General features: G+C 38.5%; 1 protein-coding gene across 1 annotated transcript in view; it reads left to right on the top strand.

Moving 5' to 3' along the window:
• Positions 1-27,500, top strand: part of LOC144976318 (uncharacterized) — a 230,156-nt gene that overhangs the window by 844 nt on the left and 201,812 nt on the right. The window lies entirely within an intron of this gene.

The following is a 27,500-nucleotide window of genomic DNA, read 5'->3' as shown; positions in this document are numbered from 1 at the left end:
TTTTCAGCTTGTTTATTGTATTGTGACTGGAAATCAGTTCAATCAATCGTTTAAACTGACGTGTCATATTTTCAGGTCTGATAATCGCATGCGATTATTGGCTTGATTTAACATTGTTGTAATGGACAATATAATAATATTATGTTGGTTTAATAGTATTTTAATTTCAACAATGAGCTCATAACAACTTCTTGAGTTATCAGACCTGCAAATAAGAACAAGTCGATAATCACCATCCCTGCAAACTTTTTCTTCTCCCTCCTCCTCCTCCCTTTCCTCCTCCTCTCCCATAACCACAATTCAATATAGAATCTGGTCTATGTCTCTATCATCATCGTCAGTCTCTTTACCATCGTTTTCATCATCGTTTTCGCTATTGTCGCCATCTCCACCATTGTCACTAACCAAGGTGCTGTGTCTCTCATGTTTTATTCCATCCGATGTGTTATTCACTTTATGTCTGTACACACTGTGCCCGATTACAATGTGTTTTTCATATCCTGTGTTGTTGTCTCTCACTAGTTCACTGCCGAACTCTGAAAAACAAACAAACACGTAATTAAAAATTTGACCAGAGAACACATCTTTCAAATATCTATCGATTTAAATGTCCCTCATCTTGGCAGAAACTCTCAAACCTGGGACTTCGCGGCCTTCAAGGAACTCCAAGGTGTGAGAATTTTTACCAAGATGAGAGTTATTTAAATTGGTCGATTTTTGAAGGACGAGTTTTCTGACCAAATTTTTAAAAACGAGTTTTTCCAGACTACGGCAATTAACTGGTAAAAATTGACAAACTCTCTTCCGTTACGAGAAAATAGTATAATTTCTATTGATTGAAACCAACGTGTTCATATATATGCAGGTCTGATATCCGAACCCACTTATGGGCGTTGTTTTACATTGTTGTAACGGACATTATTCTGCGTCACTTTGTGATATTTCCACTACACCAATGAGCCCATAAAGAATTGGGTTGTCAGACCTGCAAATAAGTGCACGTCGGTTGAAATCCGTCCATCACCATCTTTGAAATTCTTATATTATCAGTACTATATGGAGTTGACCTTTTTTATAATTTAACATTAACTAACATATTCGATATAATTATATTTGTAACTAGAATGTTTTTTTTTTTTTTGTTTTTTTTTTTTTTTGCACCACTCTGCCTTACTCAGAAATAAAAACATCTTCCATAAGATTTTGGCCAGAAAATGAATTCCTCAAATGCCCATGGATGAAAATGAACCTTTTCTTGTGAAAACCTGTGAAAACCTGGAACCTTCTATCAGACCTTATTGATGTCAACATGATGGTCATTTTAATCCATTCATATTTGAGGGATGTGTTTTCTGGCCAAAATGTTCATGAATTTTGTATTTTCACATGGCTGGTGAAGGGAGGTGATGTTTGTGTGTGTGTGTGTGTGTGTGTGTGTGTGTGTGTGTGTGTGCGTGTGTGTTTGTCTGTGTGTGTGTCAGTATGTGTATCTGAGTGTTTGCGTTTCAGTGATGGGTGAAGCGAGATGATGCTGAATATAAAACTCCTGACAGAATTTGATAAGCATTAGCAGTTTATAGATAGAATGAAGTTGACGTCACTCGGGTTTTTGTTATTGTTTTTTGACATCCGAGTTTATGAGTAATTCTCACTAAACTGTATTATCCAGACTATAAACGTTTAAGGTTACACATAGTTTTGTGTATTGGTTCGTTATATTTCCGGATGGCAATGTTGTGAGATTATTAGCCAAGCGCATACTATCTACAGTAGAATTACTTTAAACCGAAATTTTGGGGACCTTCTAAACCATTTCGGTTTAAAGACATTTTGGTTTAAAGCAAGTTCCCGTTTTTCGATGTTTTTCAAGGGTAGTAACTTTTTAAGATATTTGCTCATTTAATCGTATCATGGGTTTCTCCTTAAATGTAGTTGTTGAATAAATGCCGTCTTTGTAACCCCTTAAAAAATTATTTTTTAATTACATTTTTTTGGTGGTGTTTTAAAAATATTTTTGGCGGTTTTCGTTTTCAATTCAAAATTGTTGAAAGAGTTGAGTTCGGGATGCCGTGTATTTTACATATCTCCGTCTTGATCAACCTTTTTTTCATCGCTTCACATAGTATTTTGATTTTAAACTCCAACGTTTAAGCACAGTGCTTTCTTTTAGTAAAATGCAAAGCTAAAATAAGATCGAAAGTTCTTGTGCGATAATTGATAATGAATGATGCGCAGCTACTCAGAGGTGAAGTGAAATGGAAATGAAAAGGCGTGTCAATGCTAAGCTGTCTACTACACACCCCTCTTTTGTTGAGAAGCCATTAGGTTCAAATGCCTAATTACATAGAACCCCCCCCCCCCCCCTCTCTCTCTCTCACACACACATTCAATCAAAGTGGAAATGAAATGGCATGTCAATGGTAAGTTGTCTACCACCCCCCTCCTTATGGTCAGTTCCAAAGCATCAACACACGAGCGAGAACATCTCGCTTGCATGATTTTACCCCCCAACTCCCCCTCTTTCCTCATTTTTTGCCTGCCAGTCACCCGTTGTCTTCCTTTTCCAGTCTTCAATAGTGGTGCTGGCCAAACCCAAGTGCAGTGATCGAAGTGTTTGCCTACCCCCACCCCTCACTCTCATCTTATACTTACGCTCTTTGTTTTAATATTGCCGGGCATTATTATGTGGGGCCACCTTCCCGAATTTTTGAAGAAAAATAGATAGAGAAAAAGGGAAGGTGCTCTCAAGTTGTTTCGGTTTAAAGAAAGTCCTGCTTAGAAGTATTTCGGTTCATCGTAAGAATTAGTACAAAGATAATGAAGAAACTAGTACAATTTATTAAATTCTTTGCGGTTTAAGGTATTTTTCAGTTTAGCTTCTTTCGGTTTAAAGTAATTTTACTGTATATCTTTGGGGCCACTTTGCTGCGTCGGATAAGGACTCGCTTCACACGCAAAGGGACCGAGATCGATCCCGGTCGAAGTCGTGATTTTATATCAGACCCCCCCCCCCCCCCCCCCCCCCCCCCCCCCCCCCCCCCCCCCCCCCCCCCCCCCCCCCCCCCCCCCCCCCCCCCCCCCCCCCCCCCCCCTGTCCACCCAGCACGTATTGGTAGCTGGGTCTGTTAGATTTAGCGGAAAGTACTCTTCGATAAAATAGCATTGGCGTTTTCCTTTTCACGCTATAGAAACCGGTATAAACTCCAGCTCCACGGGTCTGATAACTCTGAAGTACTACTTTTATGTTTACCATACCTATCTATAACGGTACTTGATTTATCGCCATCCTTCATTTGTCAAATACTAAAGATAAGATATTCACTCATCCATGACCATCATAGTCACGTGAGAAAAGAAGGGGGGGGGGGGGGGGTGTAATAAAAGTCCAGGATTCCTGAACACCGGCCTGGAAATACGTATCTACCCTACGTAGATCAAAAGGGGTGTCGGCACAATGATCTTCATCGATACGCGATATGCTTGGTGGAGGATGCTCCAACCCCACCGGGGCCGTCACGGTTCATTGGTTTTGTTTTGATGTATTGGCTGACAAACCAATTGCTTTGGGAGGGGGGAGGGGGGGGGGGGGGTTATTGGTAAATATAAGAAGTGGATAAACAAGTGGTTGAAGATATTGAAAGGAGGGGATGTGGGTTGGGGGGGGGGGGGCGAAGGGGGAGGGGGAAAGAGATTGATAATTATAAAGGTAGGGTTTATGATGGGGATAAACGTTGGTTTATAAGCGTTTGTTGGATGAATTTTAGGTTCGGGTCTATAGAAATCTTTGTGTATTTCTTTCTTTAAAAAAAAAATCTAACTACCTATCTAATCAAATCTCCCCCCCCTCTCTCTCTCTCTCTCTCTCTCTCTCTCTCTCTCTCTCTCTCTCTCTCTCTCTCTCTCTCTCTCTCTTCATTTTATCAAAAAGTTGAGCACTATTATTTCATGGTTTTTTTCTTTATAACTATATATATGTATATATATATATATATATATATATATATATATATATATATATATATATATATAAATCTACTGTCTATCGTTCTATCTAACTATCTATCTATTTATCTATCTATCTATCTATCTATCTATCTATCTATCTATCTATCTATCTATCTATTTATCTATCTATTTATCTATCTATCTGTTTATCTATCTATCTATCTATCTATCTATCTATCTATCTATCTATCTATCTATCTTATCTATCTATCTATCTATCTATCTATCTATCTATATCTATCTATTACTATCTATCTATCTATCTATCTATCTATCTATCTATTTATCTATCTATATATTATCTATCTATCTATCTATCTATCTATCTATCTATCTATATCTATCTATCTATCTATTATCTATCTATCTATCTATTATCTATCTATCTATCTATCTATCTATCTATCTATCTATCTATTTATCTATCTATCTATCTATCTATCTATCTATCTATCTATCTATCTATCTATCTATCTATTTATCTATATCTATATTTACGTGTACATTTGACTTTCTCTCTCTCTCTCTCTCTCTCTCTCTCTCTCTCTCTCTCTCTCTCTTAGTGTATGCGTGTGTGTGTGTGTGTGTGTGTGTGTGTGTGTGTGTGTGTGTGTGTGTGTGTAGCAGTAGTAATAGTGATAGTAATAAATCTTTATTGTCGACAAAATTGAAAATATTTAATGGTTTACATTGCTCGAACAAATTATATAATAAACATTAATAGAAATGTGTGGATCCTATAATAATATGATCTCATTACAATTTTACTTTCTTCACAATGTACACAGACATCTTGACAATTTAATACAACTGGGAACATTATGTTTTAATACATTGAAATTAAGACTGATTTAAATTGTATCAACAGTTACTAAATTACTAAGTGTGTGTGTGTGTGTGTGTGTGTGTGTGTGTGTGTAAATGTGTGACGATTTTTATCCACTATTTTATCATCCAATACAAACAACCGTTGATGATCGGTGATAAGACGTTTTCAATGGAGACAAGAATTCCCCGTCCAATAATTCTATTGATATCACGATGGATGACGTCATCGGTTTTTGTCTATTTGAAATGGCGGCGGTAAACAAACATAGGAATGATGAAGAAGCGATGTTAACCCCTCAACAGCCAAACTGGGATTTTTCCTGTCATAGCTTTTATGTTATAATCTTTTTCAATTCATAATTTTTCTAAGTCAGTACAACGAATAATAAATCTCACCGTTTTCTTAAAGACAGCAGTAACTGTGACATGACACGTGTTATGAATATTGAAGTCAAAGTTGACCCGTTTTTACTAATTTTTTAATGACAACTGCCAGATCTGATGTCAATCCAAACTCCACCATTAAAGGGTTGATATTTTATGATAGTTTTATTTCGATGGTTCGTGTTTACATAGGGATGTCTTTTTGAAATCTTTATCTCATTCTTTATGTTTAGCACTCTTTCTTTGTTTTCTTCTTCGTTTCCTTCTTCTTCTTTTTTTTTCTTCTTCTTCTTCTTTTTCTTCTTCTTCTTCTTCTTCTTCTTCTTCTTCTTCTTCTTCTTCTTCTTCTTCTTCTTCTTCTTCTTCTTCTTCTTCTTCTTCTTCTTCTTCTTCTTCTTCTTCTTCTTCTTCTATTCTTTTTCTTTTTTCTCTCCCCCCCCCCCCCCTGGGTTCGGTACCTGTTCCCTTGTTTCTTTATTTGATATATAACATTGTTACAGAGGACAATAGTTTGTATAGTATTTACAGCATTTCCATTACAACAGTGAGCACATATTATAATACTGGGTTATCAGACCTTCAAAGAAGTACATCTTTTTTTTTTGATGTTTCTTTTCATTGCAAAAATGAGCCCATAGCAGTTTGGGTTATCTCACCTGAAATTAAATACACGTTATTTTGACAGTATTTCCATTATATCAATGAGCCGACGTGTACGTTTTAACAGGTCTGATAACCGAACGCAATTATGGATCTGATTTACATTGTTGTAATGGACAATGTTTTGTCTCGGTTTGAGAGTATTTCCACTACAACAATGAGCCCATGACAATTTGGGTTATCAGACCTGTACATAAGTCCACGTCGCAATGACTCCATAACAATTTGGATGAACAAACCGGCCAATGAGTATCAGCACCTCTATTTGAATTCAATGTCTACCAAAGTTAAACCCTTCACGAATTCCTAAATCCACACACTACATCGCTTTACGTTATAATGTATTATTATTTCTAATCTCTTCGGATGCCGTGAAATCGTCAACGTGGCATCCTTTCAAGTTCCCTTTTCTTTTCCTCATTTCTATAGAAAACCGTAGCGCAGTCGTGAAATAAATGGCCGTCCACGGCCTCTGAGGCTAATGAGGTTTGAATAGAATATTTATTTCATGTCATCAAATTGTGATTGTCACACTCCGCTTTCACCAGCCTTTCATAAAATAGGTTTTTATACACAAAACATAGTTCTGTCTCACTCCGACTAAATGCTTTTTTCCATTTTGGCATTTTTCCATTTTGGCATTTTTACTTTATTGGCCAGAAAACTTTTGCTTCATATGACGATGAATTTAGATGATTCTCAACTTTTCAAAAAACCTTAAACCCGAGACTTTCTTGAAGGTCATCTCAATTCATCGATGTTTGAAGTAAAAGTTTTCTGGACTAAATGTAAAGAGGAAAAAAAAAGTATTTTTCAGAAAACGCCATATTTCTGCTGTACTCAGAAAAAAAATACCACATTAAAAAATTGGCCAGAAAACTCGTGCTTCGAATACCGATCGATTAAATTGATTCTCATCTCGTCCAAATTAAAAACCTCTCAAACCTGGGACTACTAGAAAATTTTCAAAGAAGTCCCAGGTTTGAGAGCCTTCGACAAGATGAAGCTCATTTAGATCAATCGACATATCCAGATTTAGTTTTCTGGCCAAAATTTAAAAAAATGTTTTTTTGGGTTTTTTTTTTCTCCCGAGTCGTCCATAGTTCTTGTTAACCTTACGGATGGATTGGCTGATGGCGAATCTCGGGCTTTTATTTATCATTCTATTTATTTATTCTATTGCAAATTCTTCTTTTCACATCTAAGAAAATGTTTTAATTTTCCCTGGGTGTGAAAATATGATTATTATTATCATTATTATTATGATTATTGCTGTATTGAATGGCTCGTATCGTTGTGATGTATTCCTGGAAGCTTTTTGAATTGTCACAGTTTTGTCGGGTGAATGCCGATTGAAGTCATAACCGTTAAATATACGGTACAGTCGGGCGTTTTAATGTACAGAAATGAATACAGCAGCTTTCAAAAAGAACAAATCCATTAATACGTGAACATTTTGGGTCCTGAACCCTGCGTCAACCAATAAAATAAAACTGTAAAAAAAACACCTTAAAACTCCACGAATAATCCTCCAGATGAATTCGTGGTGTATTGCTGTATATTACTGTTTTTGTTATTAGCTGAAGAAGGGTTCTGAGATCGAAACATTCCATGTTTATATCTTTAAAATGTGTTGTTTAAAAAAAATTGTGATATATATTTTTGTACTTGGCTTTCTTCAGTCCACAATTTCTAGCAGCCTGTTGATCATCATAGTCAGTCGTTTTTTGTTTTGTTTTGTTTTTTTTTGTTTATTTGTCTTTTTTTTTTTGGGGGGGGGGGGGGGGGGTTTAGGCAACGTCAGAATTAATTTCCCGTTCATGGTAATCTCAGACTTGTCAACACTTAAACTTTTAGTCCAAAATGTGACTTTTCGTCTCTATACGGTTTTATGTCGGTTTGGACCTGATATGTCATTACAATTGGATTGGAAGATTCTTGTATTTTAAGGTTTGAGTCCAACCAAAAGCCTTCCTCGAGGAATCCACGAGGGGCCTTCAGCTTCTAATGGGTTTGTCCCACATTTCAATTCGACCACGTTCCGTCCAGCCTTTTCGAGGGGCCTTCAGCTTCTAATGGGTTTGTCCCACATTTCAATTCGACCACGTTCCGTCCAGCCTTTTCGAGGGGCCTTCAGCTTCTAATGGGTTTGTCCCACATTTCAATTCGACCACGTTCCGTCCAGCCTTTTCGAGGGGCCTTCAGCTTCTAATGGGTTTGTCCCACATTTCAATTCGACCACGTTCCGTCCAGCCTTTTCGAGGGGCCTTCAGCTTCTAATGGGTTTGTCCCACATTTCAATTCGACCACGTTCCGTCCAGCCTTTTCGAGGGGCCTTCAGCTTCTAATGGGTTTGTCCCACATTTCAATTCGACCACGTTCCGTCCAGCCTTTTCGAGGGGCCTTCAGCTTCTAATGGGTTTGTCCCACATTTCAATTCGACCACGTTCCGTCCAGCCTTTTCGAGGGGCCTTCAGCTTCTAATGGGTTTGTCCCACATTTCAATTCGACCACGTTCCGTCCAGCCTTTTCGAGGGGCCTTCAGCTTCTAATGGGTTTGTCCCACATTTCAATTCGACCACGTTCCGTCCAGCCTTTTCGAGGGGCCTTCAGCTTCTAATGGGTTTGTCCCACATTTCAATTCGACCACGTTCCGTCCAGCCTTTTCGAGGGGCCTTCAGCTTCTAATGGGTTTGTCCCACATTTCAATTCGTCCACGTTCCGTCCAGCCTTTTCGAGGGGCCTTCAGCTTCTAATGGGTTTGTCCCACATTTCAATTCGACCACGTTCCGTCCAGCCTTTTTGAGGGGCCTTCAGCTTCTAATGGGTTTGTCCCACATTTCAATTCGACCACGTTCCGTCCAGCCTTTTCGAGGGGCCTTCAGCTTCTAATGGGTTTGTCCCACATTTCAATTCGACCACGTTCCGTCCAGCCTTTTCGAGGGGCCTTCAGCTTCTAATGGGTTTGTCCCACATTTCAATTCGACCACGTTCCGTCCAGCCTTTTCGAGGGGCCTTCAGCTTCTAATGGGTTTGTCCCACATTTCAATTCCATGGCATTCTGTCCAGGGTTTTTAAAATACATTTTTAAACGCTGAATGCATTTTCTTCATTTAAAAAAAGTAATTTATCAAAAACTTTGTAATATTTGAACAGCAAAATTTTGATTGGTTACAAATTATAAAAGAAAAAAAAACTTGAGCTTTTATATGGCGCAATATCCACTAAACGTGCTAAAAGCGCTTTACAATGGGTCCCTGGCCAACAGCAACACATAACATGTAGGACGAGACATGACGCCTGTCAGGCGATATTACAAATTTTAGGGACAGAGACAACGCTGTTAACTGCCAGGTACTCATTTTACACCTGAGTACGGTGAGAGAATGTGAGTAAAGAGCCTTCTCCAAGGACTCAACTATGCGCCGAGCGAGGCTCGAACCCAGGACCTTCCGATCAGAAAGCGAGTGTCTTACCACTAGACCACATAGCCGCACTAAACGGATGGAGGACAATGTGTCGAATCTCCATGGCCAGAAGAACATCTCATCATAATAAGTCATCATAATGATATGTGCCAAGTGTCTGTTAACTCACTCTATCCTAGATTGGAAAAAAATGTATCAAAATGAGCATGGGGATAGATAGTTTTATTCAACTATCATTAACATGTAAACATGAAAAACATTAGCTTTGTTACTACGCCTATAATTTGTCTCAGAAAAATCTAATAAATAGGCATGGGGTAAAAGTAACCTGGGTAAACTACGGATATAGTCGGTGTTAGGATTGAGTGAGTTAATGTACATCTTGTATTTGAAAGCAATAGGACACACGTAGGAGCTGATGCTCTAACTGAAGATATGGAAGTGCCGGACTCTGGAAAGGCACGGATTATAAACAAAAATTGGCCAGAAAACTCGTCCTTCAAATATCAATCGATTTAAATGACCATCATCTTGACAAAAACTCTCAAAGCTGGGAGTTCCTTGAAAACCTCGCAGGGCCCCAGGTTTGAGAGTTTTTGCCAAGTTGTGGGTAATTTAAATCGATGGATATTTGAAGGACGAGTTTTCTGGCCAAAATTCTAAATACGCGTCTTTCCAGTGTAGGTCCGTGAGTTAACTAGACAATCAAGTCTGTGAGAATGTGTATATTATGTGTAGAGATTACACCAGAACTCTGTCACACGAATCATAACGGCAATTATTATTCACGGTTTTGAATCCCACCATCATTTGCATCTAATGTCGAACCCTGAAAAAAAAAAATTAAACACACTTTTAAAATTTTCGCAAGAAAACTCATCCTTCAAATATCGATCGATTTAAATGACTCTCATATCGGCAAAAACTTTCAACCCGGGACATTAAGAAGTCTTCAAGGAACTCCCAGGTTTGAGAGTTTTGCCTGAATGAGGGTCATTGTAATCGGTCGATATTTGAAAGACGAGTTTTCCAGCCGTTTTTAAAAAATGTGTTTTTATTTTAAAATTTTCCTCTGATCACGGCTGTACAATAATAAAAATAATAATAGGATTATTGGAGTGGCTTTTGTGATTGGATCTCCGTCATCCGTTATCCCACAGTCTACAAAACCATGGGAAACCCCTAACGGTTGTCTGGGCATGGGGTACAGTAGCGCTCTGCTCCCACAGTCTCCAGTCCATGGCTCCTCATCAAATAAAGGCAACATTTTTGTGTCCGTGTGTTAGAGAAATACTGACTCATTTTTTTAGAGGAATTAAGTAAGCTCTTAGGGTTTGGCCAATCCACAACAGAGAGGCAGTGGCTGGTACTGGCACTGATTGAACATAGCATTGGACTCACGTTCCCATGATGTACTCAGTATTTTTACTAAGTAGTAGAGAGCCGACACTGTCTTGGTATATTTGTGAAGGGGATGATGATGATGTAGATTGAAGCAACCATCAAACCGTCCGTGAAATGATTGAACACCGTGAAGTAGATTCGAGAACCATCCATCCGTGCAAGCCGCTGATGATGGTTTTGACGACGGCAACCCGATCCAACAAGCCTGGAGACACGACATATTATAACGGTTTCCCTATTATTTATCATTGTATAGAATAAACATTAAACCTTCTTAATAGTAGGCTATAGCCCTGCGATGAGAATAATAGTATCCCATTGATAACACACCTATACCAGTTCTGGTCTAGATTGAAATAAAGAATATATATATATAGACGTATACAATTATATTCATCAAAATACAATTTTATACATTTATGAATCTGCATAATAAAGGATAATTCATCAACGATGACGACGATGTGGCTTTAGAATTGAGTTGAATTGAATTGAATCGAAATGAATTGAAATGAAATGAAAGGTGAATTCTTTGACCTCCAGTTGTAACTGTAGAAATTACCAGTCTGAATCAGTCCAAATTCTATCAAATGACACGCGGGAAATTTTCCCATGATGTGTGTGTGGATGCCTGGATAATGTTTATCGAATACGTTTGTTTATTTACGCACTTTGTAAACCCGATGATTGAGAAAGGGGATTGAATTTATTCTTTTTAATGAGGATAATTATGCGCAATTTAAAAACAATCTAAATCCAAATTCGCAGTGCAAGCGAATCAAATTGATACACAGAAAATCGATGTGCACGTATTTGCATAGATATAGACTAGATATCTAATATACGTTGATAAAAATAGATCTTGAAATGTTTACTAGATTTGATGAAATCCGACTGTACCGTGAAATTGTGGAAAAGTCTGTGCCTGAGGCAGTGGCGTGGCATGCTTACAGTATCTATAAGGTGGTGCCAGAATTGGAAGAAAACGACTTTAAACATGCTAAATTTGTAAATAAAAAAGATGGACGCGGTGCCAGGCATCAAATCAACCAGTTTATCCACGCCCCTGGCCTGAAGTGTTTCTTTATCTTTATTAGAAGTAGTTTTTTGGTTGGTGATGTTTTTGAATTTATTATTGTGCAGTTGGTCCTTTCATTTTCTTTATAAAATAAGCAATAAAATAAACAAAACAAAAGTAAACAAAAGCAAAGTTCATTGCACCATTTGATGTGTCCATTTGTGGACAAAGCACTTCAACAGTCATGACGTCACTTCCCTCGTAATGACGCATAGTAACTTAGTAACTGGCTCTAAACTATCGGAACAATGGCGGACGCCCTTATGAAATATTTCTCCAACGAGCATAAACGTGTATCCAGAGGAGAAAAACATTATAAATATGATCGTGTTTTGACTTTTATACATTCTGATCACATGACATATGAACAGTTCTAGCCAGCATGAAGAGTAAAAAGTACCGATTTTCTTTGTTTAGAACCAAGCTGCTCGCCGTTGCTGGTCGACGTGATATCAGACTATTGAATCTTATTGATAAGAACGGACACTGAGAGAAACAACTCTTTGTTGTTGATGACAACGGTGTATATTCCAGTATTGGAAAATCTCCAACTTGTCAAAGGATCTTTTTTTTTTAAAGTTAAAAGACACGTAGAAATGATGACATTGGTCATTGGTGTGGTCCATCTTTTTAAGAGACCAACGAGAAAAAGACTGAAAAACGTTTCAGGTGGTGGGGTGGGTGGGGAGAGGAGGTGCTCTCACTGAATACTTTTTGCTTCAAATCTTCTCGGGGGTTTTTTTTTTTTGTTATTAATAGGCTATTTATTTCCCGTCGTGTTATCTTAAACGTTTGAAATCTGATTGATACAATTTTGTACAAAAGACGTCTAACTTCTACGTCATGGCACAAGACCGAAGGGCCAGATCTCAGGTGGTCGCTGGTTCGGATAAGTAAGTAAGCAAGAACGGATCACCCAATTGGGCTCTAAAAACATCAACAACGAGCTTTCTACATAAACAGGACCTCTCTGATGACGACTACCCGTATCCAGCTTAATTGAAGGTTTTATGCTATTAATTCAGTTTTTAAAAAGAAATTTAACTTCCGGTTCAGCATGAAGCGGACACACCGGTGTGGATTGGACTCTTTGACACTGTATGTGTATTTTTATTTCTTTTTTCATCTGGCACTTCTCTACATCCTTTATGTCTCATCATTATATTCTGTGAAGCGTTCGATGTGCACGTATCTGCAGCTCTGATAACCCAATTCCTTATGGGCTCATTGTTGTAATGGAAATCTCAAAAAATGACTAAATAGAATTGTCCATTACAACAATGGTAAACTAGGCCAATAAGTGGGCTCGGATGTCAGACCTGCATATATGTATACGTCGGATACGATGCTTGTGAATCCTTAAATAAATGAACTGTTATTGGATGATACAGATATGCCTAACATTATTATTACCCCAAGTAACTAATAAAATAAAAAATAAAAAGTAGATTGACTATATAAGAAAAAAAAACCCCAAAGACTCCCAACAAAACAAAAACAATTTTTAAAGCAACAGCTCCCAACCCTCCCCCCCCCCCAAAAAAAAAATAAATAAATAAATAAATGAATAAAAAAAAATAAAATACAAGATAAAAATCAAACAAATAATTTTTCACAAAATAAACAAAAACAAACGACAAAAACGGAGGATATCGGTCTTTGAAATGGCCAAATACAAGTAATACAAAACAATTATACAATAATCAAAGGCCATGGGAGATGCTTGGCCGATTTCAGATGTCTCCAAGACCTGTGGGAAAATGTCATCCATAATTGTCTCCAATAGGAAACGAACCCGCCGACCCTCAAACTCATTGATGGGTGACAAGATAGTTGTGACGTCAGCTGTCGTCAGGGATCATTGAATTCAAATAAGTATCATTGACAACAGATTAACGATGACAAAACGACATTTCTACTGTTTCGACAGCCAAACTGTAGATATAACGAACATGACGTCACTCAGCTCTTTGTTTTTGTTTTAAGCCAGCCATTTTTATGAGTAGTTCTCACTAAATTGTATCAGACTATAATAAACGTTTGATGTTCACATTATTTTGTGTTTTGGTTCTTAGTACGTAATTCCGAGTTTTTAAAAAACTAAACGCACAGCTTCAATAGATACTTCCTCCGCCACCAGCTATATTATTTGTCCGAGCATGCTTGAAGCTGTGTCACAAATCCCGTGTTTTGATTGGTCAAAAATCTACTAATTAATGATAACCATGGCATTAAAGTTTTCTGGCCAATCTAAAACTTTATTTTAAAAAGTTGTTTAGTTAAAGTTTGGCTTTAAAAAAAAGAGAATTTTTCTAAACCGATGCAGAGTCTTTGAGTGGATGTAGATGTCTTTTTAAATTTGATAATGATGATATTGATGTCAATGTAGAAAATAATAAAGTCCCGTGTGAAATGGGGGTAGTCATGCGTAGAGATGGGAACAACTCTTGTGGGATGTTTTCACGGATTGGCTGGTATTGAATTTGTATTACACAAGCTTGTTAGATGGGTGATTTATGTATTGTCTCATCATCGTCGTCATCGTCATCATCATCATCATCATCATCATCATCATTATCGTTGTCGTCATCATCATCATCATCATCATCATCATCATCATCATCATCATCATCACCATCATCATCATCATCATCATCATCATCATCATCATCATCATCATCATCATCATCATCATCATCACCACCATCATCATCATCATCATCATCATCATCATCATCATCATCACCATCACCATCATCATCATCATCATCATCACCATCACCATCATCACCATCACCATCATCATCATCATCATCATCATCATCATCATCACCATCACCACCATCACCATCATCATCATCATCATCATCATCATCATCATCATCATCATCATCATCATCATCATCACCATCACCATCATCATCATCATCATCATCATCATCATCATCACCATCACCATCATCATCATCAAACTCCAAACCAGCGAGAATCTGCCTAATGCCCATTTCCCACGACACAATTCAAATGTCCTTTTATCTACAAGAACGATGATCTTGTCACTGATGACTGCCTGTTGCCTCCCCTTACAACTGATCATCCACCCCACCACCACCACCACCGCCACCGCACCACCACCACCATCATCTCTAAATATCCCGTCATGCTCGGCTGATGAACTAAATAAAAATTAAACCTTAACAAATTGCTAAATTGAATGAATTTAATTTAAATGTTTGTCTTGGGAGGCGTTCTTTGTCGGAACATCTTTCATGCATAACCAAATCACGTGGTATAAACCAACAGCCTCTGTCGTCTAAAAATTATTATGTATATATACCTATATATATAGATGTGTATGGCGTATTGTTCAAGTGTAAATATAATCACGAGAAAATCCAACGGTTGTTTCTGTCATTTCACGGTGACAGGTTTCGTGGGAATGGATGTAAACACAGCCTAATCGTTACGTGACATCTTTTATTCTGAATCATTCGTCTGATGATTGGGTCAGGGTTTGGCGGATTTTCATCCAGACCTTTTGTAGCCACACGCAAAATACACGCTATTTGTACAATGTTTTGTGTCTTCAGTCTGTGGAAAAATACTCAAATCTGGTATTGTTTTATTCTTGTTCCGACTTGTTTCTGTGTGAAGTCCCGCCTCAGAGTTGTGAACCCCAACCTTCTGGTATGTTTTCCTGTTTCTTCTGTCTCTCGTCCCGGGTATAACATCTTGGCGATGATCCACAATCTCCTTGTTTCTTCCTGTCTCTTCTGTCTCTCGTCCCGGGTATAACATCTTGGCGATGATCCACAATCTCCTTGTTTCTTCCTGTCTCTTCTGTCTCTCGTCCCGGGTATAACATCTTGGCGATGATCCACAATCTCCTTGTGTCTTCCTGTCTCTTCTGTCTCTCGTCCGGGTATAACATCTTGGCGATGATCCACAATCTCCTTGTGTCTTCCTGTCTCTTCTGTCTCTCGTCCCGGGTATAACATCTTGGCGATGATCCACAATCTCCTTGTGTCTTCCTGTCTCTTCTGTCTCTCGTCCCGGGTATAACATCTTGGCGATGATCCACAATCTCCTTGTTTCTTCCTGTCTCTTCTGTCTCTCGTCCCGGGTATAACATCTTGGCGATGATCCACAATCTCCTTGTTTCTTCCTGTCTCTTCTGTCTCTCGTCCCGGGTATAACATCTTGGCGATGATCCACAATCTCCTTGTTTCTTCCTGTCTCTTCTGTCTCTCGTCCCGGGTATAACATCTTGGCGATGATCCACAATCTCCTTGTTTCTTCTTGTTTCTTCTGCCCCTCGTCCCGGGTATAACATCTTGGTGATGATCCACAATCTCCTTGTTTCTTCCTGTTTCTTCTGCCCCTCGTCCCGGGTATAACATCTTGGCGACGACCCCTCAACCTTCTCTTGTAGGCCAAACACGTCACTTCTTGCCTATCCCCTCTCTTTCTCTGATATTTATTTTGTTCTCTCCAACGTTATTTAGACCGAGACCATTTGCTTTTCCATCAGCCTTGACTGGGATTTTCTGCCTGGAGGGAAACAGGGTAGTGTTTGTTTCATCTTTGTTATGGTTTCATGGTGGAGAAGGATAAAATTAAATATAGTTTTTCTTCATTAATAGTCTTCTTATTTAAACAGTCCAAGAAACATTTCATTTTCCAAAATTTACAAATATTGTAGAAGCAGTTTTTCAATGTTCAAATCTATAATTGAAGATACAAAGTGGTGTATGTTGAGGATTTGTACCCGGAGCGTCCATTGTTGTACAGCTTCCATCCAAAGCCTTTCCATTTTCACCTTCACCTTTCCGAGAGAGATCTCAGGCTCCAGGCAGCCCCCACTGCCTTCTTCTGAGATCAACACAACAGCGCATGTAGATAACTGTATTTTGTTGACCAATCTGGTTCCCTTTAAAATCTTTGCAATTCATTTGGAGAAGGGCATCTAGTTGTTATGGACATTTGCATCAGATTTTGTTGATCGTTACGATATGTCATTCAATCTCCTTTGACGTTTGAATCCAGACAGTTTGAGTCTTATAGTCTTTACCAACCTGTTTTGTGTAACATGAACGAATAAACTTCATTCAGTCCGGCATTTAGGTCTATTTTGTTGTTGTTATTGTTGTTATTATTATTATTATTATTATTATTATTATTATCATCATCATCATCATCATCATCATCATCATCATCATCATCATCATCATCATCATCATCATCATCATCATCATCATCATCATCATCATCATCATCATCATAATCATCATCTCATCATCATCATCATCATCATCATCATCATCATCATCATCATCATCATCATCATCATCATCATCATCTTCATCCCTATCACCCAAACCATTACCGTTATTATCTAGATAATATCATTCTATCATTGTCTTTATTATTCTTCTTCTATCTTTTGATTTCCCTGGCAAATTGTCACCGAGTCAACAAGATCCAGTTCTTATCAGTTTTATTTCGTTCAATCTGTTTGTGTGTTGTTGTAGTTGTAGAGACATTAATAGATATTGTTTTATTTGTATTTGATGACAGTGTCTGCTTTTCAAATCGTCTTTCACCGACGAAATGCATTTGTATAATTTCATTTTGGGTTGGAAATATTCATTTTATATATTCCTCTATCAAAATAAATAACTTAAAAAAATTTTAACACCTCAACTTGGGAATTGTATCGTTGAATTTTAGTCATTTTCAGAGGGCGTTCGGGGTCATTTTGAAATATCAATATCTGGAGCAAAGGTTTTATGGTCAAATTGAAATAAATGAGTTTTGTCATATTTGGCCAGAATCCCGTTTGTAAACGATAGGGGATGTCTGGTAGGTTTGTCAAGGGTGGAGACATGGCCTGATACGATCTGGCAATTGATGACTAGAAACTTCTAGAATCCTGGAATATGTTTGACTTTCTCATCCTCTTGTCTGTGATAAATTATAGTCGAGTTTGATAATGACAAAGGTATGGCGATGACGTGTCTGTTTGAGTTAGAGAGGAGGTGGGGAAGGGAAGGGGGAGGGGGGTGGGTATTTTCTTTTTTATTCTGTTTGATCGCTACTTCTTCTTCTTCTTCTTCTTCTCCTTCTTCTCCTTCTTCTCCTTCTTCTTCTTCTTCTTCTTCTTCTTCTTCTTCTTCTTCTTCTTCTTCTTCTTCTTCTTCTTCTTCTTCTTCTTCTTCTTCTTCTTCTCTCTCTTCTTCTTCCTCTCCTCTTCTTCTCTTTTCTTCTTCTCCTCTTCTTCTTTCTTCTTCTTCTTCTTCTCTTCTTCTTTCTTCTTCTTCTCTCTTCTTCTTCTCCTTCTCTCTCTCTTCTTCTCCTTCTCTTCTTCTTCTCTCTCTTCTTCTTCTTCTTCTCCTTCTTCTTCTTCTTCTTCTTCTTCTCTTCTTCTTCTTCTCTTCTTCTTCCTTCTTCTTCTCTCTCTTCTTCTTTTCTTCTTCTTCTCTTCCTTCTTTCTCTTCTTCTTCTTCTTCTTCTTTTCTTCTTCTTCTTTTCTTCTTCTTCTTCTTCTTCTTCTTCTTCTTCTTCTTCTTCTTCTCCTTCTCCTTCCTCTCTTTCTTCTTCTTCTTCTCTTCTTCTTCTTCTTCTTCTTCTTCTTCTTCTTCTTCTTCTTCTTCTTCTTCTTTTCTTCTTCTTCTTTCTTCTTCTTCTTCTTCTCTTCTTCTCTCTTCTTCTTCTCTTCTTCTTCTTCTTCTTCTTCTTCTTCTTCTTCTTCTTCTTCTTCTTCTTCTTCTCTCTCTTCTTCTTCTTCTTCTTCTTCTCTCTCTTCTCTTCTTCATCTTTTCTCATCTTCACTTCTTCTTCGTGCTCTTCTTCTCTGACTTCATTTCGTCTGATGTACTCTTCTCGTTTCTTGCATTTTCATTTTCTTCTTCTTTCGTTCATTCTTTTCGTTTTTCACCCCCATCTGTCCCTGAGAATACAGGTTTGTAAATGTGTTTTAACCACCATTGTGGAAATCTTTACTGAAATCTGATATTCTTCTACCTATCTATCATTTAAACGTACTCCCATTTCATTCCATCCGATACGCTACCACCGTCAACACCACCACCGCCACCACCGCAGCCACCAACCATGATACAAGTCCCAACACATTTCATCTCCGTATCACATGTGATTGATTGACTTTGGATGGTTTTAAAATTCAGGAATCAACAGATCGAATTGGCGGCAAGATACGGATCGATAAACGGATCCTTTCGTGGAAGGAATGGATGACACAAGAAATACAAAACACATCAATAAAACAAACCGTAGATAAAAGGGTTATTTGAACCAAATCAAAGGACACGGATACAGAATTAACGCTGACGAGAATCAACCATTTTCTGACAAAAAGTTGGTTAGTTTTTGGGGTGTTTTTACAAATTTCATGATGGCGTGAAAACGTTTGACTTCTTATAGCTACCGTTGTATTAAAATGACACACAGCTTGTCAAAGTGGTGCCAAGCTGCTAGAAGCTGTGGACTGGAAAAAGTAAGAAACAAACAGGGATATGAACAGCTTTTAAATACCAAACACGGAACGGTTCGGGCTCAAAACCCTTTTTCAGCCAACAAGAAAAGACATTCCAGATATTTTTTTTACAGAGAGGACATACCAACTATTACTCTGACGTCGATCTGGTTATTTTTAGTCATGTATTTGTTTCCAGTGTTTTTGTTGTTGGCTGAAGAAGGATTTTGAGCCCGAAATGTTCCACGGCTGGTATTTTGTTCTTTTTTGAAGCTGTGTTATATTTATTTTTAAAAAATTACTTTTCAGAACTTGTTAGAAAGTTTGAAACTTGACATTTCAACGGAGTCTTTTATAAATGAGAGATTTGAAACTTGTTGACAAGTGCGGGAAGGCATTTTAATTTGATGGTTATTGGAAGGGGGGATGGTTTTCTGGGCACGATTGGTAGAAATGTGTTTTGTTGTTGTTGTGGTTGGGTGCATCCTGGGCGTGTGTTTGATGTCACGTTGAATTCATTGGACGTTCGTTGTATGGACGACACCTCTGTCATTAAACTGTTTGTGTTGGGTGTACCGTTAGGTCTTCATACACTCGATATTCAATTTATCGACGTATATAAATATATACATAATATAATATATATTTATGTGTAATATAATGACTGTCCGGATAAATTTGCTGGAATTCAGTCAAGCAAAGAATGTGGAATGATAACGGTTATTGACGGTAGGAATCAAACCGTTACGTACACCTTTAGCATACACATTGTTTCTTGCACTTTTATATATATATATATATATATATATATATATATATATATATATATATATATATATATATATATATGTTTGTGTGTTTTGATATATTATACGAGATGTTTATCTGTGGGAGGAGATAAGGGTGGGTGTTAGGGGGAAGTGTGTGTGTGTGTATGTGTGTGTGTGTGTGTGACGATACGTCCAGGCACGATGTGTGAATTGATGATTCAAGGGCGGGAAAACAAACCCCTAACTGTTCTCTCTGTGTCCTACTGGCCCCAAAACGATGTTTTCTATGGATAATTTCAATGATGAAGTCAAACTGATCTTGTAATCAAACCATATGAAATTCAGGTTGATTCTGTAAGTCTTTTAGAAGGAACGAAGATGACGTCACTCAGCTCTCTCACTTGTTATTATCTTTTTCTTGTTAGTGCTAAATTCTCACTAAGTTAAATTCTATTAGTCAACGATGTTTTCTATGGATAATTTCAATGATGAAGTCAAACTGATCTTGTAATCAAACCATATGAAATTCAGGTTGATTCTGTAAGTCTTTTAGAAGGAACGAAGATGACGTCACTCAGCTCTCTCACTTGTTATTATCTTTTTCTTGTTAGTGCTAAATTCTCACTAAGTTAAATTCTATTAGTCAGACAATTAACGTTAAAAGTTATGTTTAATTCGGCTGGTGGATGTTGTGAGTATTTTACCCAACTACATAGTATCAATTGAAGAATATAGACACGGTTTCTTATCGGTACGAAAACTAAGATCTCATAGTTCTGGTCGAATTTGGATTAAACCAATTTTTTTACAATCTAGGTATCCCGAAATAATACCGTTTTGAGATGTCAGGTCACACACAAATATACACACACAAAAATCAATATGTATAATTTAAAAAGAAATAAGAAAATGTTTTTGTTTTTGTTTTTTGTTTGTTTGTTTTTTTTTTGTTTTTTTTGCTTGTTTTGTTTTTTTATTTATAAAAAAAATCACGCTTATAGCTCAAGCTCAAAAAGAGGATAAGAATGTTTAGCAGAGAGAGAGAGAGAGAGAGAGAGAGAGAGAGAGAGAGAGAGAGAGAGGGGGGGGGGGAGGAGGAGGAGGAGGGAAGGGGGATATATAGATATATAGATAAATAGAGATAAGATAGATATATAGAGATGGATAGATTGATAGATAGATAGATAGATAGATAGATAGATAGACAGATACATACATTATATATATATATATATATATATATATATATATATATATATATATATATATATATATAAGAGAGAGAGAGAGAGAGAGAGAGGGGGGGGGGGAGAGTTTATATAATGTAAATAAATAAAGTACATTGTACATTTCCAATAATAAATAGTATCAAGCAATATGCCTATTTGGCATCCCGTGTCACCACCATATTACATACATACATATAATTCTTCTTATCAAAATCTATATATCTAGATTCTCCAATATTTGTATAGAATTGAACTGAATCCATTCTCCACATAACCAACACACACACACACACACACACATGCACACACACACACACACACACACCGTTCTTGCCCCCATCACCAATGATAAGATCAAGACATCCACCCCCCCCCCCCCCCCCTTTTCTCCCTTATTGCACCATCACCAATATATAAATGTACCCTACCCCCCCCCCCCCCCCCCCACCCCCTAAATTTCTATCTGGTATTGTAACCCATGGTCTACTGCATCCACCCACCCCCCCCCCCCCCCCCCACCCCCACCCTCTATCATGATAATCATGTCATCCCTGAGACTGTTATGAGTCTACAGTTGCCTAGCACCCCACAAGACAGAGAGAGACAACTCAAGTCATGTCTTAGTCCAATCATGCCAAAATCTGAATAAAACACTTTTTGACAATTTTGGCCAGAAAATGTTTAACTTTAAAAAGTAACTTCTATACTATGGAAAAACTCGTATTTAAACTTTTGGCCAGAATACTCGTCCTTCAACTATCGATCGATTTATCTGACCCTCATCTTAGCAAAAACTCTTGAACCTGGGAGTTCCTTGAAGACTTTGCGAAGTCCAGGTTTGAGAGTTTTTGCCAAGATGAGTGCTATTTAAATCGATCAATATTTGAAGGACGAGTTTTCTGGCCAAATTTGTCAAAATTAGATATTACAGAGCATGACAGTTATCTGTTCAGATATGAATCGATGAAGATTTTAGCAAACTGGTCACAACAATTTTATTTTTATTCCGACAATTCAAAGAAGCCTTCTTCAAATTCATGCCAAGTTTGAGTCGTATTTGGCCAGTTGTAAATCGGTATATTGAATCTCAAGTCTTCTGGCCAAAATGGATTTGAAGACAGTGTGTTCAGTGTAAGGTTGAGTTGTGTCTCGTTGTGTGTTCAGCTCTCTCTCTCTCTCTCTCTCTCTCTCTCTCTCTCTCTCTCTCTCTCTCTCTCTCTCTCTCTCTCGGCAGGTCCGTCCGTCTTGTGTTTGTCTGGAATCTTCTAGATAAGTCTTGGTTGTCTCCAGTCTCGGGGATTCCCAGGGATGCCTGTGGAATCTTGTTGTACCGGTTAGGGGACGGGCTTTGGGGTGGCTGGTGGAAAAAGGGGGGGGGGGGGGGGGAAGGAGGAGGAAGAGGGGGAAGTGGTGATGGAGGAGGGGGGAAGAGAGGAGGAGATGGTGGTGGTCTATGTGGTCTTATGGTATGATACACGCTTTCTTATCGGAAGGTCCTGGGTTCGAGCCTCGCTCGACCCATAGTTGAGTCCTTGGAGAAGGCCCTTTACTCATATTCTCTCATCGTACTCAGGTGTAAAATGAGTACCTGGCTGTTAACAGCGTTGTATCTGTCCGAAAAAATTGTAATATCGCCTAACAGGCGTCTTGTCCTGTCCTACATATTAAATGTTGTTGGCCAGGGACCCCTTGTGAAGCGCATTGAGCACGTTTATTGTAGTGAATATTGCTCTATATTAAAGCTCAATTTGAAAAGCTTAATTTGAGGAGAATGAGGATGAGGTGGTCGTGGAGGGGGTGGGGGAGAAGGAGAAGGAAAAGAGAAGGAGTAAGGGAAATGGGAGTAGTAAGAGGAGGAGGGGGAAGGGATGATGGAGGAAGGGGAGGAGGAGGAGGAGGAGATGGTGGAATATGAGGAGGAAGAGGAGGAGGAGGAAGAGCAGGAGGGGGATGGAGGAGGAGGAGACTAGTCTTGAACCTCGTGTCGTTGCCATCTTGTTTTATTTCACTTGTCATCGGTTGTGCCATCGTGTGTCATAGAAGGCTGGACCGCTAAGTTATAGCCTGATACTGACCAGAAAATGACGTCAAAATGCCAGACTTTTGCCACAAAAGAAAACAAATCGTGAGTTATATTCAATAGTTCAACCAATGAAATAACTTGTTTCCTTGAGCTCTACTAACGACAACTCACTAGACGCTACACAATCCTAAAAAATGACGTCAAACTGCCAGTCCTAGAGGATTCTACTGCCAGGCTATTTGTTAACGATGGCTACGGCTGGACTCGAGCAAGATGTGTCATGTGGTGACATCAGTAAAAACTGTGGACATAGTCACATTATTATATATGGTGCAATCCAGACGATCGGTTTCCAACGCCATTCACCGTTCCAAGTGTTGACAGGACGGATTATCATTCGGTAAGGACACGGGGCACTCGTATACTCGGATACTCGGCCAGTACTCGGGATGGCCAGTACTCGGAACGACTGACAAAACAGATTTTCTCCTGTTTTGACCAGCAAACTTTTACTTACAAATCGTCTTTGATTTCGCGTTCTGCTCGTGGGTCACAATAGTCAAGCAATCTTAAGCGTGGTCAATGGCCGTAAGGATGACATATATTATGGAAAAATCTGGTCCCAACGGTGTGTCCCTTGGCAAGACACTACACACACACACACACACACACACACACACACACACACACACACATTGCTCCACTCGACTCAGGTGGAATGGCTATGGGTATTGACGGATATTATTGTAAGATTGTTAGTACCAAATTTAATGGACGACTTGTGGTATTGTATGAAATGGAAATAATTTTGTTCCAACAGCTTTATAGGGAGAATAAATGAAACGTTATGAAGCGCATTAAACGTGATAAATCCGTAAAATGTTCTTTATAAATGTTCCTGTCTCTTAATTTATAGTAAAAGTTTTCTGAGAGATAATGCTCTTTGTCTAACATGACGCGATGCCCAATGCCCGATGCCCGAGCCATGCCTATCCTCGTTGACATCGTCTTCATAGAATGTATACAGTAGTCTTTACTCACCACCATCCCTACTGAGAGATGTTTGTGTGCACGACACGACAATGTGCCTCTCTCCTACAGGATAATAAAACACTTTGGGTAATAACAGAAAATGAAGTGAGTAGAAAAGTGTCAGTAGACAATAAAGAGTGAAAATTTCGCGGCGATGGGGACTGGAACCCTCGACCTTACTGATACGATAACCCCGCCTGTTATGTTAGCTTATGGACGCTATGCGGAGAGAGAAAAAAAAATAATTAATATGTATATATATATATATATATATATATATATATATATATATATATATATATATATATATATATATATATATAAATGCGTCGACTGAGGATCGAACCTGACAGAAATCAGGAGATCTGGGGTTCGATCCCCAGTCGAGGGTAAATTTTCATTTAGGATCTATCTCTAGAAAAGACAGTTAAATCGGGCTTCAGCCTCAGTGCAAAGCCCTAATGTGAGGAATAGAGGCTGTGTTTCTAGGGGGGGGGGGGAGCGAATGGTCCTACAGCGCGTCTCAATCATGGATATCCCGGTTGGAAATTCAGTGACATCATCATCATCATCATCATCATCATCATCATCATCATCATCATCATCATCATCATCATCATGATCGTCATCATCATCATCATCATCATCATCATCATCATCATCATCATCATCATCATCATCATCATCACAACCACCATCATCATCACCATCATCATCATCACCACCATCATCATCACCATCATCATCATCATCATCACTACCATCACCATCACCACTTCCGCCACCACCACCACCATCATCATCATCATCATCATCATCATCATCATCATCACTACTATCACCATCACCACTACCGCCACCACCACCATCATCATCATCATCATCATCATCATCATCATCATCATCATCATCATCATCATCACTACCATCACCATCACCACTACCGCCACCACCACCATCATCATCATCATCATCATCATCATCATCATCATCATCATCACTACCATCACCATCACCACTACCGCCACCACCACCACCACCATCATCATCATCATCATCATCATCACCATCATCATCATCATCAATAACGTTACCCCCATCCCTAATCCCCAAACACACCAAGTCCCACCAACCCATTGACGCCAACATCCACAGTAACCTCACCGCCTCTTTCATCTCCGACATCCCATCACATTTCCTCACATCTTTATCAGCCGTTATCTCAAACCTCCACGCCACTCTAAATGACTACACAAACATTTCTCCTTTCTCTTTATCTCTATGGCCATCAGCATACATCATTATCCTCATCATAATAGGAATATTGATAACAAAAAATACAACGGCACACAGTCAAACAGCAGCACAAATAAGGTGGCCCCAACCACTATCACCATCATCACTACTCTCCCATACTTTGAAATACACACTAACAATGTTGGCCAAAAAACTCATCCTTCAAATATCCATAGATTTAAACGACCTTTGTTTTGGCAAAAACTCTCAAACCTGGGACTTCGGTAAGTCTTCAAGGAACTCCCATGTTTGTGAGTTTTTGACAAGATGACGGTCATTTTAACTCACTCATCCCTAACACCGACTATATCCGTAGCATACCCGGGGTTACTTTTACCCCATGCCTATTTATTACAGGTTTCTGAGACAAATTATTAGCGTAGGATCAAAGCTAATGTTTTTCATTTTTCTATTAATACTATTACTTTTCAATGTTCAAAAAGATTTGTTAAAAAACAAGTATTTTACTATTTTAGTCGATTTTTTGTTCATGAAACCCGATGAATTTGTCAAGGGCAAGCTCTTTTTAAAATTCTAAACAAACAAACAAACCAAAACCAAACCAAAACAAAACGAAAAACTATGTATTAAATAGTCGTTGCAAACCAAAAACGACATCCAAAATGTCGAGGGTGCATCTTGACAGATACGATGAAGTCACAAAACAGCTGACCTCATTCCCATCTCTTGAAAATCTGTTGATAATGGCAGATCGTGTAGGATGATGATACAGATGATAACGAAGATGAAATGATGATGATGATGATGATGATGATGATGATGATGATGATGATGATGATGATGATGATGATGATGATGATCAAAATGAACCCTCATCTTGTCAAAAACTCTCAAAAATGGAACTTTCCTTGAAGACCACTGAAGACCCAGTGAACAATAGCGTCTTCCTCATAACTTCAAGCAGAATCAAAACCCGTTCTTTTAGGGGTCCATTTTGAGGTAAGACCGAAATAACCAAATGGCTGCCAAACCCTGGAGGCGTCTCCATTTAGGCGCCATTTTCACCATCGACTCCAACAAGTTCAAATCTACACGGAGGCTGTTGTCAAAAGTTAATTTTAGCACGAGGATAAAGAGTGTAAAACTGAACTCTCCACCGTGTTATCTAATGAGGTCATGTATTCTATGATGGAGATTTCAATTGCAAATCGTTTGTGTTCCGATTAGATTGTAACCATCGCCACATCACTGCCCCACTATGCTTTATTAAAAAAAATATGTATTTAAAATTTTAGTCAGAATACTCATCCTTGAAATATCGATTGATTAAAATGATCCTCGTGTTTCCACAGAAACTCTCAAACCTCGGATTTAGGTCCCAGGTTTGAGAGTTTTCTGGGAAAGATGAGGGTTTATCTAAATTTGAAGGACGAATTGAATTTTCGGACTAAAATTATTCAAAATGCGTTTTTTCAGACTATTTGGGAATCGTCAACATCATAAAAATGTCAGGCTGGAGATAACAGATGAAAGAATCCATCCAAACTCAGGCTTAATTTTTCCCTTTGTGTTGTCGGTTTTTGGTGGTTTATCATCAGCCATCCACGTCGCTGTGGATGGCGGGGGGGGGGGGGGGGGGGGGGGGAGGAGGAGGAGGAGGGGGTTGATAGATGCTATGCGTTTAGGTAAAATAGCCTAAACATCCATCAACCGGATGTAATGGACCAACAGGCTAAAGAACGTGTAACCTTGAACGTTTGTAGTCGGATTGATAGAATTTAGCGATAAATATTCTGCACAAAATGGCTGTCTAAAAACAATAACAAATAGATGAGTGGTGTCAATTTCGTTCCATCTATTGATGCTATGCGTTTCGGTAATATACCCACGGATCCGCCAGCCATATT

This window comes from Berghia stephanieae, chromosome 7 (genome assembly GCF_034508935.2).
Source record: "Berghia stephanieae isolate SIO BIC M18660-M18661 chromosome 7, UCSD_Bste_1.3, whole genome shotgun sequence".
NCBI classification, from domain to species: domain Eukaryota; kingdom Metazoa; phylum Mollusca; class Gastropoda; order Nudibranchia; family Aeolidiidae; genus Berghia; species Berghia stephanieae.
Note: the sequence above shows the minus strand (reverse complement) of the source record. Positions and strands in the feature narration are given on the sequence as shown.